Raw genomic sequence first — 25,593 nt, 5'->3', positions numbered from 1 at the left:
ACATTTAAAATGAAGGGTCCTTACTTCTAATTTAGAATACTTTTGTTTTTTTTATTTTGTTTGAAGAGGTGAGTTCTGAGAGAGATGAATAATGTTCCCCTTACTTCCCTTCTCAATTCTCTTTTCTTTTATTGTCCTAAGGATAACACTTTACACTTTTAAGGTTATATATTTTTAAGAACATTTTGATACCCTTTATCCAGTTTAGTTTCATTTGATGAAGATTGAGAAAAGTTCTTTGGATACAGTAGTTAAGGAATCATTGGAGAGTAAGAACACATTTTAAGAAAGGTGTTAATAAATCAGTGTCATGGTACAGCCAAGGTCGTGAAGTACCTAAGGGTCATGACCTTTGGTTATTAGTTGAAGGAAATACGGATGTTTAACCTATAGAAGACTTAGAAGGGATATGATGACTCTCATGTTATTTTAAAGTCTGTCACACATTGCAGAAATTTCCTTGGTTCCTTAGCATCAGTGAGTTGAATCTTCAAAGAGGAAAAGTTAGGTTTGATATTAAGAAAATCTTCCTACAATTAAAACCACCCCAAATTAATTCCTCAAAAAAAGCTTCCTTATGAGATATTGAGTTCCTCTTCCCAGAGGTCTTCAAGGAAAGGCTTGTTGAAGATGATGCAGAAGAAACTCATTTATTTTCAGGTGCAGGTTGACCATGAGATGGAATGGAATGAGAAAGCTGTTATGAAATAGTATGTGCCAGGCAAACACTGTGCAAACTCCTGGGATATACTTAGCTAAATAAAAGAGTCCACACTCCCAAAAAGCTCACATTGTAATTGAGGTAGACTACACATCTGGGAGAACTCAGCTTGTGGGTGAAAGGAAAGAATAGATGGTCCTTTGGGTCTATCAACAATGTGGATGACAGGTCACAGGGTCAGGATATACAGCTATGCCTGGAGGACACAGGGGTCCCAGTGTGTATTGGTAAAGTGTTGGTGGTCCCTATCTCCAGGCCCATTGAAGGGTGAGTGTCCATGTCCTTTGAGAGTCAACAGCTGTTACAGAGGGGAAACCCTGACTAGAGCTGGGATGGGCTGGGATGGAGTTCCAAACTGTTGACTCTGTTGCTCCCAAGATCCCTTCCAACTTAGATTGACCTCAGATTCCAACTAAGAAGTATTTTCATTTCATTCAAATAGTGTGATAGAAAGAAAGTTTAGTTTGAAGAAATGGAACACTGAGAACTGATGAAGAAAGAAAGGAAGGAATAAAATATAATTTTTTTAATGGTGGGAAAAGAGCCAATCAGTAAGAGGGAGGGATTGAAGAGAGAAAAAAAGGAAATGAGACCAACTCTTGGAAGAGATAAGCATGGAATTAAAAATAGAAGAAACTCTTGTTACAAAGCAAGACAATTTTTTCCTCAGCTACCAGTGTGAAGGAGAACATGAATCAGAGAGGGGGTTTTGAGACTTTCAGTGGGGGGAAAGGAGTTGACAGAAGATGTTCTCTATTTTCCCAGTAAAGGTCATTTGCTAAAGTGTGTGTTGAAGGTGTTGGAGACTGGAGTAAAAAAAAATTGGAATAACTAGTGATGGGAGTGGGCTAGAATATACCATGAAGGTAAGGTTATTGTATTCATTTTGTTAATGAAGAAACAAGTGCTCTAGGATTTTAAATGATTTGTTCAAAATAGTTAGTAGTAAGACTGGAATTAAACCTAGAAACTTGAGCTCTCTAAATAAGATCAGACTTTTTTCCATTTGTTTCATCTACCAGTTGAAGTTCAACTTTTTTTTCAATTTGTAATTTATTGTTTTTCTTATTTAATCTCTTTATGTTCAGTATTCCAATATACTATCAGTCTTTTCTCATCAGCTTTTTTCTTTCCTCCTCAAGTATCCTATAGACCTCTGGATTTCTCCTGTTCTACTCTCCTATTTCTCCTATTCTACTCTCTACTCTTGTCAAAATCTCCCAGTATAACGTAAGCTCCCTCTGGAGCAACTGTTATTTGAATGGGGGAAAAGAAGGAGTTGACAGAAGATGTTCTCTATTTTCCCAGTAAAGGTCATTTGCTAAAGTATGTGTTTGAAGGTGTTGGAGACTGGAGTAAAGAAAGTTTGGAATAATTAGTGATGGGAGTGGGCTAGAATATACCACGAAGGTAAGGTTATTGAATTGTTTAAAGATTAACTACTGACAGTATTGTAGGTCTTTATATAACTTATCACTTTACTATTATTATCTACTAATATTCTAGTGTTTAGTCTAGTGACTTAATGTCAGCCTTACAATATATCTTTCCTGGTTCTTGTATTCTGTGATAATTTTAATTTAGCTGTAGAAATATACTAGGCATAGTATACACAGTCTTAAAATGATGTATAATTTTCCTCAACTATCTTCATTCCTAGATTAATTAAAGGATATCACTTCTTCCAACTGCCCAGGGAGTTGGTGTTTAGATATTTTAAAAATACAGACTTATTAAATAATAAATATTGAATAAAGATCTGTCCTCATTCAAAAAAATATTGAATGAAAGGGAAAAATAATTTAAGATACAAAAACATGATAAATGGAATAAGATTAAGATAGTAAATTTACATTTAATAAACATTTGTTAAATTCTTAAATGCAATCAAGCAATAAGCGTTTGCTATCATCTAATGTATGTCAGGTACTATGCTTTGGGCAGGAAATATAAAGATACAAATAACAGTTGCTCCATAAGGAGCTTACATTATACAGGGAGATTTTGACAAGAGTAGACAGTAGAATAGGACAGAATTCTATATGATACTTGAGGAGGGAAGAAAAAAGCTGGTGAGAAGAGACTGACAGTGCATTGGAATATTGAACATAAAGAGATTAAATTAAACATAGTAAAAAAAGGTAATATTATTAAAGTTTACTTTATATTTATAATTCACTTTATAGTCACTTCATCTTTTTTATTACTTTGCCATTAATTGAATTCAGCAAATATCAAGTATTTACTATGTGGAAGACAGTTAATTGTAACTGGAGATGCTAAGGAAAATAAAATTATAGTCCTATCTTTCAAGGAGCTTCTGTTCTATTGGGAGGATGCAACACATATGAAGATAAGTACATAAATAATTTGAGGAAGGACAAAACACTTTAATATTAGGGAAATCATGAAGTTTCAGGTAAGATGTGTTATTTCAGCTAAAAGAAGGAAACTTAGTATTTTGAGAGATGAGAGTAGTGGTGATAGGAAATAAAATGCAGAATTTGTAGGATAGCAAGTAGACTAATTTGCCTGAAATACATTCCAGGCTTGAAAGAAATTAAGTTAGGTTGGAGTAAGATTTGAAAGACTTTAAATTCCAGACTGAGGAGTTTGTATTCTATCCTAGAAGCAGTAGGGAGCCAGTGAAGATTCTTGGTCAGATAAGTAGAAAAATAATACCTGATATTTATATAGCACTTAAGTAATATCTTATATTTACATAGCACTTAAAAGTTCTCAGAAAGTGTTTGACATAAGTTTTCTCATTTGAACCTTACAAGTCTAGTAATGCCAGGGAAAAATATGGAGGGCTAAAGATTCAAATAGAATTTGAAAGTCTTCACAAAAAAGACCGACTCTGACCCAGAAGAAATTTTAGGGACAAAAAGTTTATTTAAGTAGTGTGTGTATGTGTGTGTATGTGTGTGTATGTGTTCCAAAAAGAAAAGGAGCCATTAGGAGATAAGTAGTAAAGAAGAGCAGAATAGGCTGAAAGGTTATTTAGAGGATCATGTTTCCCCAGAGCCAGTTGCCTTTCCAAAGAAAGACAAACAACTCAGCTAAGGAATGTGTGAGCTTTTAAAGGGAGCAGAACGATGAGGTGATTTAGATATATGTTGACGGAGGCAATAACTTAGAGTGTAGGGAGGAGATAATTTGGTATATGTAGATGAGGGGTGGTAGGTCAAAGACTTAATCAACTGAGTTTCTTCTTTTGGAAGGAAGACAATACATAAGGGAAGATGGAAAGTGGGGGCAGAAGACCATGCATTGTTTACAGCTAATGTCCTGGAAGTGAAATAAAAGCTTGGTTGAAAACAAAATAAGGTGAAAGCTCATCAGAATCCAGGATGTTCCTATTACAAAGTCTCAAGTTTCCATTGGTAGGAAGTCAAAATGATGACTTAGGTAGAGGCATCATAGTTTGAAGCTAGTAGAGTTTTAGTTAGGGATAGAATAAATCAAGAGTTCACTTATTAGAGTACTAGGTTCCTAAAGTAGACTCAGGTGGGTAGACATGGCATGGATTAGAGTAGTACTTGAGAATTGATCAGGGCATTAAGACAAACTTTGGGAGGTTAAGTGGGTCATGGATGATAATCCAGCAAAGGACACTCAAGAAGCAGTGTTTAAAATGATTGGAAGAGAATTAGGAGAGGGCAATTTCACAAAAGCCCAAAGGAAAGATAATATTCAAGAACAGGAAATAACAATAATGTCAGAAATTGTAGAAAAACAAGAAGGATGAAGATAGAATATAGGCAATTGCATTTAGCAATTAAAATGTAGAAATAAAACTAAAATTTATTAAAGAAGTTGCAACACATAAGAAAATGGTAGGTTAAGAAAGATAGAGACAAAAGAATAGTTAAGCTGAGTTTAACTAGACCAGCTAGTCAGAGAAGACTGACCCTGAGCAGAGATCCCACCCAGATTTTTATAGACTTTTTCTTATCCTGAGGGCGAAAGGTGGATTCCCTTCCCCTTTACAGGACCAGGAATTAGGTAGAGAGTGAAGACTAAGGAGATCAGGATATAAATTTTACATTAAACAATGAATCATTTATAGTCAATTTACATCAAGAATGGGGATCTCCACTCAATTTGACAAGATTAGCAGCTTTTAAGATTACAAATTTTGTTTCTGTTACAATCATAATTCTCTGTATCTTTTCCATTTGCATCTCAAGAGTAGGAAACCTCCACCCAGTTTAACAAGATCTGTTAGTTCACAATTCTTTTCATCTTTCCCTGCATCAATAAAATCACTAGTAATGTTACAAAGACTAGTTTTAGCTAAGTAGTAGAGTTATTTCAAAGGTCTAAGAAATTAATAAAACATGAAATAATGGAAGAAATGACTAAATAGCTCTTTTTAAGAGAATGATTGTGAAGAGTAGGAGAGATATAGGATAATAGTTTGAGATGGGGGTGGCTAGGTGGCACAGTGGATAGAGCACCAGCCTTGGAGTCAGGAAGACCGACCTGAGTTCAAATCTGACCTCAGACACTTAATAATTACCTAGCTGTGTGGCCTTGGGCAAGTCATTTAACCCCATTGCCTTGCAGAGTGATGATGACTGGATCAATTGGAAGTTTTTAAAGTTGGGAAAAAAACCTAAGTATACTTGTGAGCAGAAGGAAAGAAGCCAGGAATTGAGAAGAAATTGAAAATTTAGGGGAGAAAGTTATGGGTAATGATGAGATCAGGACAATTAACAAACATTAATCTCCTACTATATGATAGGTTCTATACTAAGCCCTGGAAATTCAAAGAAAGATAAAAGACAATCCCAGTTCTTTTTTTTTTCCGAAGGTAATATGTACAATTTATTATATATAGTTAAATAGCAAGCAGTATAAAATATGAAGGTATATAGTTTTGTGGAGAATTATCTGTATTCTGCTATGCATAAAAAATTATTTCATTAAGTTCAGAATAAAAAACATTAAAGGTAAAGCATAGTGATTATTTGCCTCCTAGTTTTTATTTTATTTCAGTTGAGCACTTAAGAGACTGGATGACCACTTGTGACATTGATGGGGATTTCTATTCTGGTATGGATTGAGCTCTATTACATCTGCTTCCTTTTGTTTTGCATTTTTACAAGTTTTTACTTAATATTTTTTATCAAAACCATGTCAAAATTCAACAAGTATCAATTTTTCCATATATTTATGTAATATATATGTATATATGATATTTATGAGGTTTTCCTATGACAAAGTGATTATTAAAAGTGCATAGCTTGTAGTTCCAACACTGCCTTGCTTTTAGATGATCCCTCTGGATCATCATTTTGGTTTTTTTTGGGGGTATTTAAAAATGTTTCATTGCTGTATTTTTTTTAATCATTATCACTACCAGCTTCCTCATCTCCCTCACTGACTTATAATAATAAAAGCTTTCTAACAAAGTAGTCAAGCAGAACATGCACATTATCCAAGCCTAAAAGTTTGGTTTCATTCTGAACCTCTAGTACTTTTTTCCATCATAATTTTCTCTACAACCCTTACTGTTCCATGTAACAAGGACAAAAGATAATTGACTAATATAGCAATTCTGTCTACACCTACCACATACCGTATCCATGGAATTCTGATCTCTCAGTCTAAACTTGGTCATTGCATTCACTTTTACTTGTCTTTTTGTCTAGTTTTAAAATATATATTTCATATTGTTTTCCCTAGTTCCCTAGTTCTTTCATTGTCAGTTTATACATGTTTTTCCACATATTCTGAATCCCTCATTTTATAATTCAGTAATATTCCACCACATTCATATATTTCAATTCAATCTTCTCCCAGTTGATGATGAACACACATTTTGCTTTTCAATTTTTTGCTGTAATAAAGTGTTGTTATACTTTGGTATTTGTAGGTCCTTTAAGTTTTTTTACTTCTTTAGGACATGTACCCAATGTCAGGATTAAGTCAAAGGATATGGATTAATAACTTTTTTCAAATCTAATTTGTTTTCTAGGAACAATCAAACTGAATCACAGTTTGTGTAGCTAAATCCCTCCAGTTCTTTTGTTATTTTTTAGTCATCTTTGACTCTTTGTGATCCCATTTGGGGTTTTCTGCATTGGAATAGTTTGCCATTTCCTTCTCCAGCTGTTTTTTTTTAAGATTTTATTTGAGTTTTACAATTTTTCTCCCAATCTTACCTCCCTCCCCCACCCCACCCCCCACGGAAAGCAATCTCTCAATCGTTATTTTGTTTCCATGTTACACATTGATCCAAATTGAGTGTGTTGAGAGAGAAATCATATTGTAGGATTCTGGTTTTTAATCCACTCTGCTATTCTCTTACGTTTAAGGGAGAGTTCATCCCATTCACATTCAAAGTTATGATTACTAATTCTTTATTGCCCTCCATGCTTTCTTCCCTCTGTTTGTATTTTCCCCCTTTCCCCCCCTTTATCTGTATTCCCCAGTATTTTGTTTCTGAATATCACCCCCTTCAGTGTGTTTGCCCTCCTATCACTTCCTCTTCTTTCTTTCCCCTTCCCTTCCTTTTGTTAGTTCCCCTTTTCCCCCTCCCCCTCCCTTTCTCCATCCCCATTCCCCTTTTCCCCTTTTAATACTCGAAATAGATGTTTTTTAAGTTAACTAAGTATGTGTAAGTTGACTTTAAGCCAAGTCTGATGAGAAGATTCAGGTGTTTCTCATCTCCTCCCTTCTTCCCCTCTATTACCATAGGTATTTTGTACTTCTTAGTGTAATGAGATTTACCCCCACTCAATCCCTTCCCTCCTCCCATCTCCTTCCTATTCCCCTTTTTAAGGAGGTAGTGTTTTTAAAAGTCATTCTGAGTCATAGAAAATTCTGAGTATCCAACACTTCTAGCTAAGTACATTCTATCTAATAGAGTTAAAATTCTTGAGAGTTATTAGTCTTTCTCCCAAGTGGGGATAAAGCCAGTTACATCCCATTGGATAGCAGTCTCATGGATAGGTCATGAATGTCCATCACTTCTGGCTAAGTATATTCTCTCTGTTAGAGTTACAATTCTCAAGATTTATGAGGATCTTTTTCCCCAAGCTGGGATAAAGCCAATTTCAACTTGTTGGATAGCAGGTTTTTTTTTTCCTTTTACCACCCCCCCCCTTATTTATTTATTTTTACCTTTTCATGTGTCTCTTGAACCTTCTGTTTGATGTCCAAATTTTCTATTTAGCTCTGGTCTTTTCATCAGGAAGTTTTGGAATTCTTCCATTTTGTTGAATGTCCATCTTTTTCCCTGGAAGAGAAGGCTCAGCTTTGCGGGATAGTAGATTCTTGGCTGCATTCCAAGCTCCCTTGCTCTTTGAAATATCTCCTTCCTGGCCCTTCAGTCCCTTAATGTTGATGCAGCCAGGTCCTATGTAATCCTTACTGTGGCTCCTTGAGATTTAATTTCTGGCTGTTTGCAGGATTTTCTTTTGTTATCTGATAGTTCTGGAATTTGGCTACAACGTTCCTTGGTGTTTTCATTTTAAGACCTTTTTCTGGAAGGGAATGATGTATTCTTTCAATAACTACTTTGCCCTCTGGTTCCATGATATCAGGGCACTTTTCCATCACTAGATCTGGTAATATTAAGTCCAGGCTTTTTTTCTCTTCAATGTTTTCAGGAAGTCCAGTAATTTTCAGGTGGCCCCTTCTTGACCTATTCTCAAGGTCAGTGGTTTTGCTGATGAGGTATTTTACATTTTCTTCTATTTTTTTCTATTTTTGAATTTTGTTTGACAGGTTCTTGCTGTCTCATGAAGTCACTAGTTTCTGCAGACTCCATTCATTTTTCTAGGGAGGAGTTTTTTCATTAACCTTTTGCAATTCCTTTTCCAATTGGTCAATTCTACTTTTGAAAGAGCTTTCCATTTGACCAATTGAGGTTTTGAGAGAATTATTTTCTTTTTGCATTTGCCCAATTGAGGATCTGAGATATTTATTCTCATTTTGTATTTGTCCAATTGTATTTTCTAAGAATTTGTTTTCTTGATGCAAGGTATTAATCTTCTCTCGGGTTTCTTTTGCCAAATTTTCCAATGGATTTTTAAACTCCTTCCTTATTGCTTCAGGGGAGTCTTTCTATACTAGAGACCAGATCATATTCTCCTCAGAGGTTCTAGGTCTCTCTGAGTTAGGGTCTTTTCCTTCCAAGAATTTCTCTATGGATCCACCTTTTTGCTGACCCTTCTTCATTTTGCTAAGACCTGAGTTGGGGAGGGGCTGGTTCACAGGGGTTTGGGGTCACTAGAGGCTTTCCTCACTGAGTGCAATTTCTCTGGCTGGCCAGTAGGAGGTGTTGGTTACTTTCTCAAGAATGTCTGTGACCTTGATTGAGGCCTTCTCCCTTTGCTTGAAGGGAGGGGTTGAAGCTATTGAATCCTTTTGCCTTCAATCAGTGGTGGGCTTTACCCTGGCCTGAGGTCATTCCTGTGCCTATTGTCAGCTGGGCTGGTTCTTCTGCTCACACACCTGTGCCTGAGGCAGAAGTAGTCTGCAATTGTTTGTTCTGGGAAGAGGCCTCAACTGCAGTGGAGGCATGGACTCAGAGTTCCTCAGACCGGAGGAGCCCAGGGGTGGTGTCTGCAGCTCTCCTGCACTGGAACTCTCACCCCAGCCCTGTCAGCAAACTCCAGAGGGTCAATGCCAACACCAGTGCCTCTACTCCCTAGCTGACTCAAGCCCCCTTGGTCTATCCCCACCTCCGATCCAGCAAGTCCATCTCTCAGGCTCTCAGGCTCCCTGGCTCCAATTCAGCCACTAATCTGGCTGATCCGCCCTCTGTGCCCAGACTCACCCGCCTGAACTCACCCACAGCTGCAGAAGACAAATCCTGAGGTAGATGTTGTTTCTCCTGGCTTTTCTTTCTAGGTTTTGTGGGTCAGATTTCTGTTAAGAGGTTTGTTTCATATGATAGATGGGGAAAGATCATTAGACTTTAGAACTGTGCCTGTCTTCTCTCCGCCATCTTGGCCAGAAGTCCGACAATCCCTGTTCTTAAGGAATTAATAGTCTAGGGACACTAATGCATTGTTGTAGTTGTAAACTGATTCAACCTTTTGGAGATCAATTTGGAATCACACCCAAAGGACAATGCCCTATGATCCAGTAGTACCACTACTAGCTCTGTATCCCAAAGAGATGACAAAAAAGGGTAAAAAAAACCCACATAAATACAAAAATGTTTTTGGCAGTCTTTTCATGGTGGCAAAGAATTGGAAATTGATCTCCATCAGATGGGGGAATGAATGAACAAACTGTGATATATGAATGTGATTATTGTTCTTTAAGAAATCATGAGGGAGGGGCAACTAGGTAGCATAGTGGATAGAGTGCCAGTTCTAGAGTTAGGAGGACCTGAGTTCAAATTTGGCCTCAGACACTTAATATTTACTTAGCTGTGTGACCTTGGGCAAGTCACTTAACCCTATTGCCTTGCAAAAATTTTTAAAAATAAAAAACAGAAATCATAAGGGACAGGTCTTTAGAATAGCTTGGAAATACTTGTATGAACTGATTCTAAGTGAAGTGAACAGAACCAGAAAAACATTATACATGGTAACAGTAACATTGGGTGATGATCAACTATGATGGACTTGTTCATTGCAAAGTACAGTATCCTAAGATGATACTAAAAAACATGTGATGGATACCATTCATATCCAGAGAAGGAGTTTAAATGCAGACCAAAGCTTATTATCTTCAATTTTTAAAACTTGTCATATATTTTTTTCTTGCTAATGTTTCTCCCCCCATATCAATTAGATTCTTCTTTCACAACACAATGAAGATGGATATTTGTTTAATATAGTTATACACATATAACCTATATTAGATTACTTTCTGTCAGGGGGAGGGAGAGAGAGAGTAAAGAAGGGGGGGGAAGGTGAAACTCAAAATCTTACCAAAAAATGATTGTTGAAAGCTGTATTTGCATGTAGTTGGAAAATAAATAAATAAAATTAATAAAAAAAAAAAGGAGCTCACAATCCTAAGGAGAGAAAGAGCACATGCAAACAGCTATGTAAAACCAAGCTTGTGCATGGTTGAGATATCACATAATGAGAATTAAAAAGATTGATAAATCAGGAGGTCAAGGTGTTTGAGGATAAAAAAAGTAAAGGCCTTAAGTGTACAGATATTCCAAGCAATGGAAAGGAAGACCATAAGCCAGATACTGAACTTGGAAAGGAGGGAAAATGACCTAAAGACCAGAAACTTATTTTCACAGGGTTTTGAATAGAGTGACAGATAGATTAAATGACCCTCAAAAAGAGAAGAATTTACTCTGTAAAATAGTACAGGGAGGCTCTATATGTGGCAGGGAAGAGGAATTGGTCTACCCCAATGTGTTATGAGGCATGAGAGAACACATGCCTAGTACTGAAGATGACCAGGGCTACATTGTCTTCTGGGAAAGAGACATGGTTTGTAATTCTGTAATTTTCAAATACATATATATACATACATACATATATATATATATGTATGTATATATATAAAATTGAAAGAACAGGGTACAAAGAACAGGTCAGAATAGAGACTTGAGAGGGATTTGGGCTAAGGTAAAAGGAGATAAATGAGTGTGGGATGATAACAGAGGAAGAGGACTTTAAGCCATCAGCAGTTTAGAATCATAAGAATTAGATATGAAAGAAGTATTAATTTGTTTGCCATTGATTGGAACTTTCCAGTGAATTGAATTTCTCCTACTCAAGGATCTTAATGATGATGGCCATCTAGAACTCATTTAGCAGCAGTTCATTTAACTCTTTCCAAGATGGCATAGGATGACATACAGTTAGAAATATAACACAGTAGTAGAGTAATGGGATTTATAATCAGGAAGACCTGTGTTCAAATCTAGCCTCAAATCTAGCTGTGTAACCTTAGGCAAATCACTTAACCTTTACTGATTTATTTTCCTCATATGAAAAGTGGGAATAATAGTATCTATCTCCAAGAGTTGTTGTGAGAATACAATGAAATAATATTTGTAAAGCACTTTGCAAACCTTAAAGTACTGTATAAGTAGCTATCATCATCATCATCATCACCATCATCACCATCCTTTCCATAGAACATTTGCTTGGTTCCTGGCTTGGTCTCATGTTTGGGAGCCTGTTTCTTGTTGAAGAGTTGGTGGTAAGAAACCTGGAGTTTAGGTGATTTTCATGGTTATGGAGGACTGAGTGAGGTGTTTTTATCATATAACTTAGTGAAGCCAAGTACCTCTGTGCCATATGTTAGAGCTTGCAAATACAGTCTCTGAACACTCATTGATAAGGATGGACATTAATGTGACAAAGCAAGGCGGACTTGATGCAATCTAAATATTTTTCTGGATTAAAATTGATTTACAGATTCCATCTGAGAGCAAAAATTGATATAGTCCCAGTCTTCCACAAAAGGTGATTTAATTTTTTTAAATTAATTTTTATTAAAGATATTAATTGAGTTTTACAATTTCCCCCCCAATCTTGCTTCCCTCCCCCCACCCCCACCCCCACTGAAAGCACTCTGTCAGTCTTTATTTTGTTTCTATGTTGTACCTTGATCCAAATTGGGTGTGATGAGAGAGAAATCATATCCTTAAAGAAGAGAAGAGAAGTCTCAGAGGTAACAAGATCAGACAATAAGATATCTGTTTTTTTCTAAATTAAAGGGAATAGTCCTTGAACTTTGTTCAAACTCCACAGCCCCTTATATGGATACAGATGGCACTCTCCTTTGCAGACAGCCCAAAATTGTTCCTGATTATTGCACTAATGGAGTGAGCAAGTCCTTCAAGGTTAAACATCACTGCCATGTTGTTGTTAGGGTGTACAGTGTTTTTCTGGTTCTGCTCATCTCACTCAGCATCAGTTCATGCAAATCCCTCCAGGTCTCCCTGAAATCCCGTCCCTCCGGGTTTCTAATAGAACAATAGTGTTCCATCACATACATATACCACAGTTTGCTAAGCCATTCCCCAATTTGAAGGACATTTACTTGATTTCCAATTCTTTGCCACCACAAACAGGGCTGCTATAAATATTTTTGTACAAGTAATGTTTTTACCCTTTTTCCTCATCTCTTCAGGGTATAGACCCAGTAGTGGTATTGCTGGGTCAAAGGGTATGCACATTTTTGTTGCCCTTTGGGCATAGTTCCAAATAGCTCTCCAGAAGGGTTGGATGAGTTCACAAATCCACCAACAGTGTAATAGTGTCCCAGATTTCCCACAACCCTTCCAACAATGATCATTATCCTTCCTGGTCATATTGGCCAATCTGAGAGGTGTGAGGTGGTACCTCAGGGAAGCTTTAATTTGCATTTCTCTAATAATTAGTGATTTAGAGCATTTTTTCATAGGGCTATGGATTGCTTTGATCTCCTCATCTGTAAATTGCCTTTGCATATCCTTTGACCATTTATCAATTGGGGAATGGCTTTTTGTTTTAAAAATATGGTTCAGTTCTCTGTATATTTTAGAAATGAGTCCTTTGTCAGAATCATTAGTTGTAAAGATTGTTTCCAAATTTACTCCATTTCTTTTGATCTTGGTTACAGTGATTTTATCTGTGCAAAAGCTTTTTAATTTAATGTAATCGAAATCATCTAATTGGTTTTTGGTAATGTTCTCCAATTCTTCTTTAGTCATAAACTGCTCCCCTTTCCATAGATCTGACAGGTAAACTAGTCCTTGATCTTCTAATTTGCTTATAGTATTGTTTTTTTATGTCTATGTCCTGTAACCATTTGGATCTTATCTTGGTAAAGGGTGTGAGGTGTTGGTCGAATCTAAGTTTCTTCCATACTAACTTCCAGTTATCCCAGCAGTGTTTATCAAAGAGGGAGTTTTTATCCCAATGGCTGGACTCTTTGGGTTTATCAAACAGCAGCTTACTATAATCCTCACCTACTTTTACACCTAGTCTATTCCACTGGTCCACCACTCTATTTCTTAACCAGTACCAAACAGTTTTGATGACTGATGCTTTATAATATAATTTTAGATCAGGTAGGGCTAAGCCACCTTCTTTTGCAGTTTTTTTTTTCATTAAATCTTGGCAATTCTTGACTTTTTATTTCTCCATATGAATTTACTTAGAATTTTTTCTAACTCATTAAAGTAATTTTTTGGATAGTTTAGTTTTAGTTTTGGCAGAATTGTTATTTTTATTATATTAGCTCTACCTATCTGTGAGCAATTGATATTTGCCCAGTTATTTAAATCTGATTTAATTTGTGTGAGAAGTGTTTTATAATTGTTTTCAAAAAGATTCTGAGTCTGTCTTGGCAAATAGATTCCCAAGTATTTTATATTGTCTGAGGTCACTTTGAATGTGATTTCTCTTTCTAGCTCTTCCTGCTGTATCTTGCTAGACATATATAGAAAAGTTGAGGATTTATGAGGGTTTATTTTATAACCTGCAACTTTGCTAAAATTGCTAATTGTTTCCAGTAGTTTTTTGGATGATTTCTTGGCATTCTCTAGATAGACCATCATGTCATCTGCAAAGAGTGAGAGTTTTGTCTCTTCCTTCCCAATTCTAGTTCCTTCAATTTCTTTTTCTTCTCTAATTGATGACACTAACATTTCTAATACAGTATTGAATAGTAGTGGTGATGATGGGCACCCTTGTTTCACCCCTGATCTTATTGGGAATGCCTCTAGCCTCTCCCTATTGAATATAATGCTTGTTGATGGTTTCAGATAGATACTGCTAATTATTTTAAGGAACAGTCCATTTATTCCTACACTCTCTAGTGTTTTTAATAGGAATAGATGCTGTATTTTGTCAAAAGCTTTTTCAGTATCTATTGATATGATCATATGATTTCTGATAGGTTTGTTGTTGATATAATTGAGTATACTAACAGTTTTCCTAATATTGAACCAACCCTGCATTCCTGTAATAAATCCTACTTGATCATAATGTATTATCCTAGTGATAACTTGTAATCATTTTGCTAAGATATTACTTAGGATTTTTGCATCTATATTCATCAGGGAAATAGGTCTATAATTTTCTTTCTCTGTTTTAACTCTTCCTGGTTTAGGTAACAGCACCATATTGGTTTCATAGAAAGAGTTGGGCAGAGTTCCATCTTTCCCTATTTTTCCAAAGAGTTTATATAGAATTGGAACCAATTGTTCCTTAAATGTTTGGTAGAATTCACTTGTGAATCCATCAGGCCCTGGAGATTTTTTTTAGGGAGTTCAATAATCGCTTGTTGAATTTCTTTTTCTGAGATCGGGTTGTTTAGGTATTTAATCTCTTCTTCATTTAACCTGGACAACTTATATTTTTGTAAATGTTCATACATTTCACTTAGATTATCAAATTTATTGGCATAGAGTTGGGCAAAATAATTTCAAATTATTACTTTAATTTCTTCCTCATTGGTCGTGAGTTCACTTTTTTGATTTATGATACTAGCAATTTGGTTTTCCTCTTTTTTTTAATCAAATTGACCAGAGGTTTATCAATTTTATTAGTTTTTTCATAATACCAACTTTTGGTTTTATTTATTAATTCAATAGTTTTTTTGTTTTCAATTTTATTAATTTCTCCTTTAATTTTTAGAATTTCTACTTTGGTACTTAATTGGGGATTTTTGATTTGTTCTTTCTCTAATTTTTTTAGTTGCATGTTTAGGTCATTGATTTCCTCTTTCTCCAATTTATTCATGTAAGCATTTAGAGCTATAATATATCCCCCGAGAGTCACTTTAAATGAATCCTATAGGTTTTGGTATGTTGTTTCATTATTATCATTATCTAGGTTAAAATGGTTAATTCTTTCTATAATTTGTTTTTTTGTCCACTAATTTTTTAAAATGAGGTTATTCAGTTTCCAATTTGTTCTGGGTCTATATCTCCTTGGCCCAGTATTGCATATGACTTTTATTGCCTTGTGATCTGAGAAAGATTGTATTCACTATTTCTGCCTTTCTGCAGTTGATCATTAGGTTTTTATGTCCTAGTACATGGTCAATTTTTGTATAAGTTCCATGTACTGCAGAGAAAAAGGTATATTCCTTTCTATCCCCATTTAGTTTCCTCCATAAGTCTACCATATCTAATTTTTCTAACAATCTATTTACCTCCTTAACTTCTTTCTTGTTTATTTTATGATTCGATTTATCTAGATCTGATAGCAGGAGGTTGAGGTCTCCCACTAGTAGAGTTTTGCTGTCTATGTCTTCCTGTAGTTCTTTCAGCTTCTCCTCTAAGAATTTGGATGCTGTCCCACTGGGTGCATATATATTCAATATTGAAATGACTTTATTGTCTTTGGTACCTTTTAGGAGGATTAAGTTTCCTTCCTTATCTGTTTTAACACTATCTATTTTTGCTGCTGCTTTGTCTGAGATAAGGATTGCTCCCCTGCTTTTTTTTACTTCAGCTGAAGCAAAATATATCTTGCTCCAACCTTTTACCTTTACTCTATATGTATCTCTCTGCTTCAAATGAGTTTCTTATAAGCAGCATATTGTAGGATTCTGGTTTTTAATCCACTCTGCTATTCACTTACATTTTAAGGGAGAGTTCATCCCATTCACATTCAAGGTTATGATTACTAATTCTTTATTGCCCTCTGTGCTATCTTCCCTCCATTTGTATTTTTCCCCTTTCTCCCCCCCTTTATCCATATTCCCCAGTATTTTGTTTCTTAATACCACCCCTTTCAGTGTGTTTGCCCTCCTATATCACACCCTCCTCTTTCTTTCCCCTTTCACTTTTTCCCTTTTCCCTTTCCTTCCTTTTGTTATTTCCCTTTTTTCCCCCACTCCCCTTCCCTTTCTCCACCCCCCTCCCCTTTTCCCCTTTTAATACTTGAAGGGTTAGATGTTTTATAAGTTAACTGAGTATGTGTAGGTTGACTTTAAGCCAAGTCTGATGAGAAGAAGATTCAGGTGTTTCTCATCTGCTCCCTTCTTCCCCTCTATTACTATAGGGTTTTTTGTACCTCTTAGTGTCATGAGATTTACCCCCATTCAATCCCCTCCCTCCTTCAGTCTCTTTCCTGTTCCCCCTTTTTAAGGAGGTAGTGTTTTTTAGATCATTCTATCTAAGTCACAGAAAATTCTGAGTGTCTGTCCATTCTAATTCAGTATATTCTATTGAATAGAGCCAAAATTCCTGAGAGTTATTAGGGTCTTTCTCCCAAGTGGGGTTAAAGCCAGTTACATCTCTTTAGAGATAGCAGTCTCATGGATAGGTCATGAATGTCCATCATTTCTGGCTAGGTCTATTCTCTCTGTTAGAGTTACAGTTCTCAAGATCTATGAGAAACATTGCTAGGATATAGCCAGTTTCAACTTACTGGATTGCATTTTTTTTTTCCTTTTACCAGCACTATCTTTATTTTTACCTTTTCATGCATTCCTTGAACCTCCTGTTTGATGTCCCAATTTTCTGTTTAGCTCTGGTATTTTCGTCAGAAATTTTTGGAATTCTTCCATTTCATTAAATGTCCACCTCTTTCCCTGGAAGATAAGGCTCAGCTTTGTGGGAAAGCAGATTCTTGGCTGCATTCCAAGCTCCCTTGCTCTTCGAAATATCTTGTTCCAGGCCCTTCGATCCCTTAATATTGATGCAGCCAGGTCCTGCGTGATCATTACTGTGGCTCCTTGATATTTAAATTGTTTCCTTCTGGCTGCTTGCAGGATTTTTTCTTTTATCTGATATTTATGGAGTTTGGCCACAACATTCCTTGGTGTTTTCATTTTAGCATCTTTTTCTGGTGGAGATCAATGTACTCTTTCAATAACTACTTTGCCCTCTGATTCCATGATATCAGGGCAGTTTTCCTTCACTAGATCCTGTAATATTAAGTCCAGGCTTTTTTTCTCTTCAATGTTTTCAGGAAGTCCTATAATTTTCAGGTTGCCCCTCCTCAATCTATCCTCAAGGTCAGTGGTTTTGTTGATGAGGTATTTTACATTTTCTTCTATTTTTTCTATTTTTTTATTTTGTTTTACTGACTCTTGCTGTCTCATGGAGTCATTAGTTTTTGTAGACTCCATTCTTTTTTGGGGGGTGGAGTTTTTTTCATTAACCTTTTGCAGCTCCTTTTCCAATTGGTCAATTCTACTTTTGAAAGAACTTTCCATTTGACCAGTTGTGGTTTTGAGAGAATTAATTTATTTTTGCATTTGCCCATTTGAAGGTCTAAGAGAATTATTCTCATTTTGTATTTGTCCAATTGTACTTTCTAAGGTTTTGCTTTCTTGTTGCAAGGTATTAATTGTCTCTTCCAAATTTTTAAGCTCCTTCCTTATTTCTTCAAGGAAGTCTTTCTGTGCTGAAGAGCAGATTGCATTCTCTTCAGAGGTTCCAGGTCTCTCTGAGTTAGGATCTTTCCCTTCCAAGAATTTTTCTATGGATCCACCTTTCCACTGACCCTTCTTCATTTTGCTAAGACCTGAGTTGGGGAGGGGCCTGGTTCACCTAGGCTTTGAATCGCTTAAGGCTTTACTCACTGAGTGCAGTTCATCTGGATGACCAGTAGGAGGTGCTGTTGCTTTCTCTGGAGTGTCTGTGACCTTGATTGGGGCCTTCTCATATTGCTTGAAGGGAGGGGTTGGAGCTATTGAATTCTTTTGCCTTCAGTGAATGGTGGGCTTTACCCTGGCTTGAGGTCATTCCTCAGCTGGGCCCACCCGAATTGGGCCAAAGCTGTGCTGGAGACAAATCCTGAGGTAGATGGCTTTTCTTTCTGGGTTTTGTGGGTTGGAATTCTTTTAAGAGATTTGTTTCATGTGATAGATGGGGAAGAGATCAGGAGACTTTTAGAACTGTGCCTGTCTTCTCTCCACCATCTTGGCTGGAAGTCCACAAAAGGTGATTTAAAAAGAATATATTAAGTACTGGGTTAGAATCATTTAGACACTCACAACCCCCCACCCTCACCCCCCACACACAAATTAGTCTAGTAATTTGTGGAGACATGAGACACTGTGGTACCATGACACAGAGGAGGTGTAGCCTTTAATACCTTCTATGTATGTCTATTCCTTTTATATGCCCTAATAGAGATACCATTCCCAAGACTTACAAATATCATCTTCCCATTTGGTATATAAACAGTTCATTCTTATTGAATAACATTTTTTTGTTTTTTTCTTTCCTTCTTACTTTTTTTATATACTTCTTTTGAGAATTATTTTTGAAGTTTGAGTTTTCTGTTCAGCTCTGGTCTTATCATCAGGAAAGTTTGGAAGTCTTCTATTTCATCGAATTTCTATCTTTTCCCCAGAATGAATATTCTCAGTTTTGCTGGATAGTTGATTCTTACTTGTAGTCCAAGATCCTTTGCTTTCTAGAATGTATCATATTCCAAGCCCTTCAGTCCTTCAGTGTTAAAATTGCTAAGTCCTGTATTATTCTGACTGTCACTCCTTGGTATTTGAATTCTCTCTTTCTGGTTTCCTACAGTATTTTATCCTTCCCTGATCTGATAATCCTAGAATTTGACTATTATACTCCTGGTAGTTTTCATTTTTTGGATCCCTTAAAAGAGGTGATCAGTGGATTCTTTTGATTGCAATTTTATCCTCTGGTTCTAGATTTCAGGCCTGTTTTTGATGATTTCCTGAAAGATGTTGTTATGACTTTCAGGTAGTCCAAAACTTTTAAAATTGTCTCTCCTGGAGCTATATTTTAGGTCAATCCTTTTTCCAGTGAGGTATTTTAACATTTTCTTCACTTTTGTTCAGTCTTTTGGTTTTGTTTGACTGATTCTTGATGCATTCAAGAGTCATTAGCTTCTCCTTTCCCAATTTTGAGTTTTGAGTAGTTATTTAGTTAACTTTTGTACCTTTTCCATTTGGCCATGTTTACTTTTAAAGGAGTTGTTTTCTTCAGTGGACTTTTTTCCATTTGGTCAATTCATTTTTGTTTTGTTTTTTTGTTTTTTGTTTTTTGCAGTGGTCACACAACTAGGTAATTATTAAGTGTCTGAGGTCAGATTTGAACTCGGGGCCTCCTCACTCCAGGGCTGGTTGCTGTATCTATTGCAACACCTAGCTGCCCTGGTTATTTCATCTTTTCTAATAAGTAATGCTTTAGAGTAATTTTTCATATGATTATGGATCACTTTGATCTCCTCATCTGTAAATTGCCTTTGCACATCCTTTGACCATTTGTCAATTGGGGAATGGCTTTTTTTAATTCATTTTTTAAGGAATTGTTTTCTTCAGTCAGTTTTTGTGCTTCCTTTTCCAAGCTGTTGACTTTCTCTTGTATAATCCTTATTTCTTTCCCCAATTTTTCTTCTACCTCTCTTACTTGAGAGGTAGAGTTCTTCCAAGTTGACTTTTTCGCTTGAGTCCAGTTTCCCCTCTGGGGCTTCACATAGTTTGCCTGTGTCCTCTTCTGAATTAATATTTTTATTTTCTTTGTCACCTTAGTATAGGCAATACTTTTTTCTTATATTTTACTCATTTTTAGACTATTTTGTAGATTTTAAATTTGAGCTCTGCTTTGCGGGACACTTACCCAAAGCTTATTGTGCTGGGGACCAGAGGTTCACGGCCACTGGTTTTTCATGCTGAAGGCTTAAGTGATTGTGATTTGTTCCCTCTGCTGGAGTGCCCCAGACTAGACAACCTGTTCTGCCAGAGTTCCAGGGTTTGCAATATGCCTTCTGCACTGGGACTGGAGCACTGGTTATTCTGCCACTGCCCTGTTGAACCAGGACCAAAGGGTCTTAGTTGCTTATCTGTGCTATGGCTAAGAGTCTCCTGCTGGTTTGCCTTTATCATGCCTGCTCTCCTCTTTATCTGAGTGAGACAGAGCTTTCCTGAAGTCCTTCTAAGATAGCTTAAGCCGGAAAATTGTTCCATTCCATCTGTTTCTGGGTTTTGTCACTCCAAAATTCATTTAGACGTTTGATTTAACATTGTTTTTGAAGGAAACAGGAGAGTGCTCTCAATTTCCTGATTTAACTTCCAATTTTGGGTCAACCTCTTCTCTAGCCTATTTCTTAATTTGTAACTTTATGTTAAAGTTAAATTTTTCTCCTGGAGTATAGGGAATGTCCAAGGTTCAAGCCTTTCCTACTATTTTCAGAGCTTTCTGTGGAGTTCTGTAGATTTTTTTCCATGCTTCTGAGATTGTATGATCTAAGGAGAGTTGTGATCTCTAGATTCATGCTCTGACTTTTGTCCAGGAAGGGACCTTGTTCCTCTTTTGCTATTAGCATGAGCACACCTCCTGGCCCTTTGATTTTGACCAGAGCCCTCACCTTTTTGCAGCCTTAATTGATAGTGTTCCCCTCTGTCTTGGAATTGAGATCAAGATCCCTACACCATAAGCATTTCTCTTCCTACTGGGATTAGGACCTTGACTCCTGCTGTCCTGTGAACACAGTTGCTGTCTCTTTCTTTGGCCCTCTGACTGCAACCCAGAACTGTTTATGGGCAATGCAGCAGGGTCCTGAACCCAGCACCAGTAAAGGTTCCCCTGCAATCTTCTTGAGACTGGTCTCAGTGACCACTTTCATTGAGTTGAGAGCTATGAAAGTTGCTGCTGCTTTCATTGCAGCCACTCCCAAGGTCTGGCTTGTGCTTCTTGAGCTTTATCCCAGCATTAAGCTACATTTTAATCTACCTATCTGTACTATCATCCAGCCTAAAACTACATCTTATTCACAAGAATAATGGGAGAAATTTGATCATATATCTTGCTGAATCTAACAACCTTTTCAAAAAAGTAAATTAGGTTAAAGAGACCATTTTCATGTTGTATTTGTATTCACACTAGGTAATGTGGTGCCTGGCATATAATAGGCATTTAACAAATACTTGTTGAATGAATTGACTATAACTTGGAGAATGATTGTTTTATGAAAAGAAAAATCTTCACTTTTTAAAAGAACCTCTTTGGAAGGTCATGGAGTGGTGGAAAGACTGTTCTAGGAAACTAAACCCTGCAACTAATCAGCCATGTACATTGACAAGTTATTTAATTTTTCTGGGCCAAATAACCTGATCTCTAAGGTCTCTTCCTTCCAAGAGACCTGCTAACTTTTGTAAAATATTTAAAACATGATAATTCATTTTGGGGGCAACTAGGTGACCTGGGGCAGCTAGGCGATGTTGGATAGAATACCAACTGTGGAGTCAGGAGGACCTTTGTTCAAATGTGGCCTCAGACATTTAATGATTACCTAGTTGTGTGACCTTGGGCAAGTCACTTAACCCCATTACCTTGCAAAAACCAAAAACCAAATACATTTTGCATACAACTCTTTAGAGAAATACTCCTTTTCTAAAGTAATTCATACCCTCATTGTTGAAGTTCTTAATAATAGCTCCTTTTATGTATCAGTGGAAGTGGGGTGGGGAAGAGAGAGAAGAGAATATATTCTAGGAACTTTTTTTTTTTAGAATTTGATTTTACTTTGTCTTTAGTCAGAAAGTCAGTTGGAAGACCCCATGAGGTCATTTTGACTTTATTCAGGAAATCTGTAGTCTGATCAATCCTTTGAAATTATTTTGTATTAGCAAATATTTAATGTAGCTTTAATTTGTATTACCATGTAGTAGTATTCAATTTCTTTTGTGTGGGCTAAACACTTCAGTTAGTGTTGAACAATGAAAATTATATCCCCTCGTTATATGTACTTTAATTTAGATGCTTAATGGCTTTTAATGTTACAAAATAAGTTTATTATTATATTATGATCTCATTTGTATTATATTGTCTTGCTCCTCCATATCTGCAGTGATACGGTCATGGTTTACTAAAACAATAATCCCCAAGAAATAGGTCATTAACAGTAGTTAACGATTACTTGTGATCTATGGTAATGACTGATTTCTTTGGGATTATTGCAGTTATAAACCATAATTACAGATTATTACAGCAATAATTATTTTGTTAAGGAAAAAAATGTTCTCTACTTGAGAGGCTGCAAAAACAAGTGCATTGAACATTTCAGGAGTAACAGAGGATTAAGAAAATTGTTGTGGAAATTTTGATTCATAAAAATATAGTTTTCTTTTTTGAAGGTGGTATAGTCTAAAATGGATGTGATTATGGAAACATCTTTTAACTTTGTGGCAACATTTGGTAATAAGAACTTATCTCTGAAGTTTATAAATTTCTTTTAACACATTAAATTTCATAGAATGTCTGACATATGAGAACCATCATTATTCATTCAGTGAAATAAACATACCTTTTAGAAAGTCATACATTTTTGGTGTGCTTTTTAAATGGAGCTAAATCCTTTGTTTTTTAAAATACCAACTGTTTAAGACTTGAGAATATCTTGCAAATGTTATCTTATCATTGAATTATCAAATTTCAGTCTTCCTCTGAACAAAAGAGATTATCTAATCTAAATATCTCATTTTACATATGGAGAAACTAAGACTGAAAGGAGCTAAGTGATTCACCCAAGGTCATATAGCTAATTAGTAAAATTGTTAGGATTAAAGTATATTAATTTAGTTATAGTTCACAGGTATGGAATCACAAGTATGAAATCACAGGTAGTAGCTTATTTTATGAGGTAACACATGAGAAAGCATGTTTCTGGGTGAATAACTAATTTTTTTTTCTTTTTCACCCAATCGTGCATTGCTTTAGAGAACCATTATTTCTGAAATGCTATAGTTATTGTATACATACATTATTTTTAGAAAACTAATTATTTATACACACACACACACACACACACACAATATGTGTTATACATCCTTTATAAAAAGTTTCTAATTTAATCTCACTAGCCTGGTATTCTTATCATGAACATTAAAAACAGATATCCCTATAATTATTAAGAACAATAAGAAGAATATTTCCTTAAATTTTGAGATTTAAAAGAATTTTTCTTTTAACCCTGTAAGGTAAGTAATATAAGTTTTTATTTTGTTTTTCTTGGACTTGGGCTTGGAGAGGGTAAATGAATTGCCCATAATCACATAACTAGTTAGTGTCAGAGTAGGGACTTGAATCTAAATTTTATAAGATCTTAGAACACACACACACACACACACACACACACACACACACACACGTATGTATGTATGTATGTATTGTATGCATGAAGAAAATAAAATATTGTGATTAGTTGACTAAATTTTCACTTTTCATTGATTTCTTCTGGTTCAGTACGGATATAGCCTAAGAGAGAACTATAACAGTGACAAATTCTGAAACCGGATAAAATCAAAATTTCACTTATAGGGGAAAAAACTATTCATATTGGGCCTTTTATCAGTCACATTCTTAAGAGTAATGTCATCTTGGGGGCGGCTAAGTGGCACAATGGATAGAGCACCAGCCCTGGAGTCAGGAGTACCTGAGTTCAAATCTGGCCTCAGACACTTAATAATTACCTAGCTATGTGGCTTTGGGCAAGCCACTTAATCCCATTTGCCTTGCAAAAAAATAAAATAAAAATTTTTTAATTTTTTTTTAAATTAAAAAAAGAGTAATGCCATCTTTGACTGCTTTGTTGGAAACCCCCAGTTTGCAACCAACCCTTTCGGTTAATTACTTTTTGTCAACCAGCAAAAAGTGAAAATGAAAAAAAAAAGCTATAGAAGAAAAAAACAATAAAATAATGTAAACTTAAACATATGCTTTATGAAGTTATAGAACATGTCTAAAAACTAAAACTTAGATGTACTATGGATAGAAACTGAACCTGTGATTTCATTGCTCCGAGGAATTCACAGGCGATAAAACACCCTCTGCCAATACAAATCAGGACTGTCTCTAAAACTTATATGATCTTGGAGTGCCTAGAGCCCTCAAAGGTTTAAATGATCTCTGCAGGATCACACAGCTAAAATATATCAGATGTAGGACTCAAACTTGGCATCAAGGACAGTTGTCTATCCAGTATGTCATGCTTTCTCTTTTTTTCTTGACATACTACTACACAAATGTGTTTTAGAAATCATTTGTAGAGGCAAGCTAGGTGGTACAGTGGATAGAGCACTGGCCCTGGAGTCAGGAGGACCTGAGTTCAAATCCAGCCTCAGACACTTAATAATTGCCTAGCTGTGTGACCTTGGGCAACTCACTTAACCCCATTGTCTTAAATAAAAATAAAATTAAAAGAAAATCATTTGTAGATAAGGTACTGTCATCAGTGCTTCATCTTAATTTGATTCTCAGGTTTTGAATTTAACTCTGCATTTGTCCAGACATTTAAAACTTTTTCTAAAAGAATACTTAATATGTCTTACAAAACTTTAATATCTTTTTTCCTTTTCTAGATTTGATATTTACTTTCATAATAATCTTCAGAAAATATTGGGTCAAAATGGAAATTTTGAAAATAGAAAATCTAATATCTCCTTAAATATTAACTTCATTATTTTGCATCATTGGAAAACTATTCAAAAAGTGTCACTAGGAATAATATATATTCATATCAAAATGAATTATGATTGATAGGAAAAAGGTGACATATACTGTCCTGAATACATCTCATAAAACACATTTTTATTTTTAAGAAAAAAGTGATAAGGGGCGGCTAGGTGGTGCAGTGGATAGAGCACCAGCCTTGGAGTCAGGAGTACCTGGGTTCAAATACGACCTCAGACACTTCATAATTACCTAGCCATGTGGCCTTGGGCAAGCCACTTAACCCCATTGCCTTGAAAAATCTAAAAAAAACAAAAGTGATGACAGTTTAAAACAAACTAGATTTGCATAGTTTTCTTTGATCATTGGTTTTGTGCATAGTAAACTGATTTATAGGTATGGGGGGAAAAATCCCCTGTGTTTATCTTTTCCATTACTGGGAAAGTCATTGTCTTTTACCTAAAGATATTTATAGGTTTAGTGGCTTTGCATTGGGACCATTTTTGCCATAGTCTTCAGAAATTGATTGTGGTAGAATTATAAATTACTTATA

The 25,593-nt window shown here is 35.8% G+C and overlaps 1 protein-coding gene across 1 annotated transcript in view; it reads left to right on the top strand.

The window, feature by feature from the left end:
- The window catches only part of RANBP17 (RAN binding protein 17), a 350,271-nt gene that overhangs the window by 64,479 nt on the left and 260,199 nt on the right, over positions 1-25,593 (top strand).

Source organism: Macrotis lagotis, chromosome 1 (assembly GCF_037893015.1).
Source record: "Macrotis lagotis isolate mMagLag1 chromosome 1, bilby.v1.9.chrom.fasta, whole genome shotgun sequence".
NCBI classification, from domain to species: Eukaryota; Metazoa; Chordata; class Mammalia; order Peramelemorphia; family Peramelidae; genus Macrotis; species Macrotis lagotis.
Note: the sequence above shows the minus strand (reverse complement) of the source record. Positions and strands in the feature narration are given on the sequence as shown.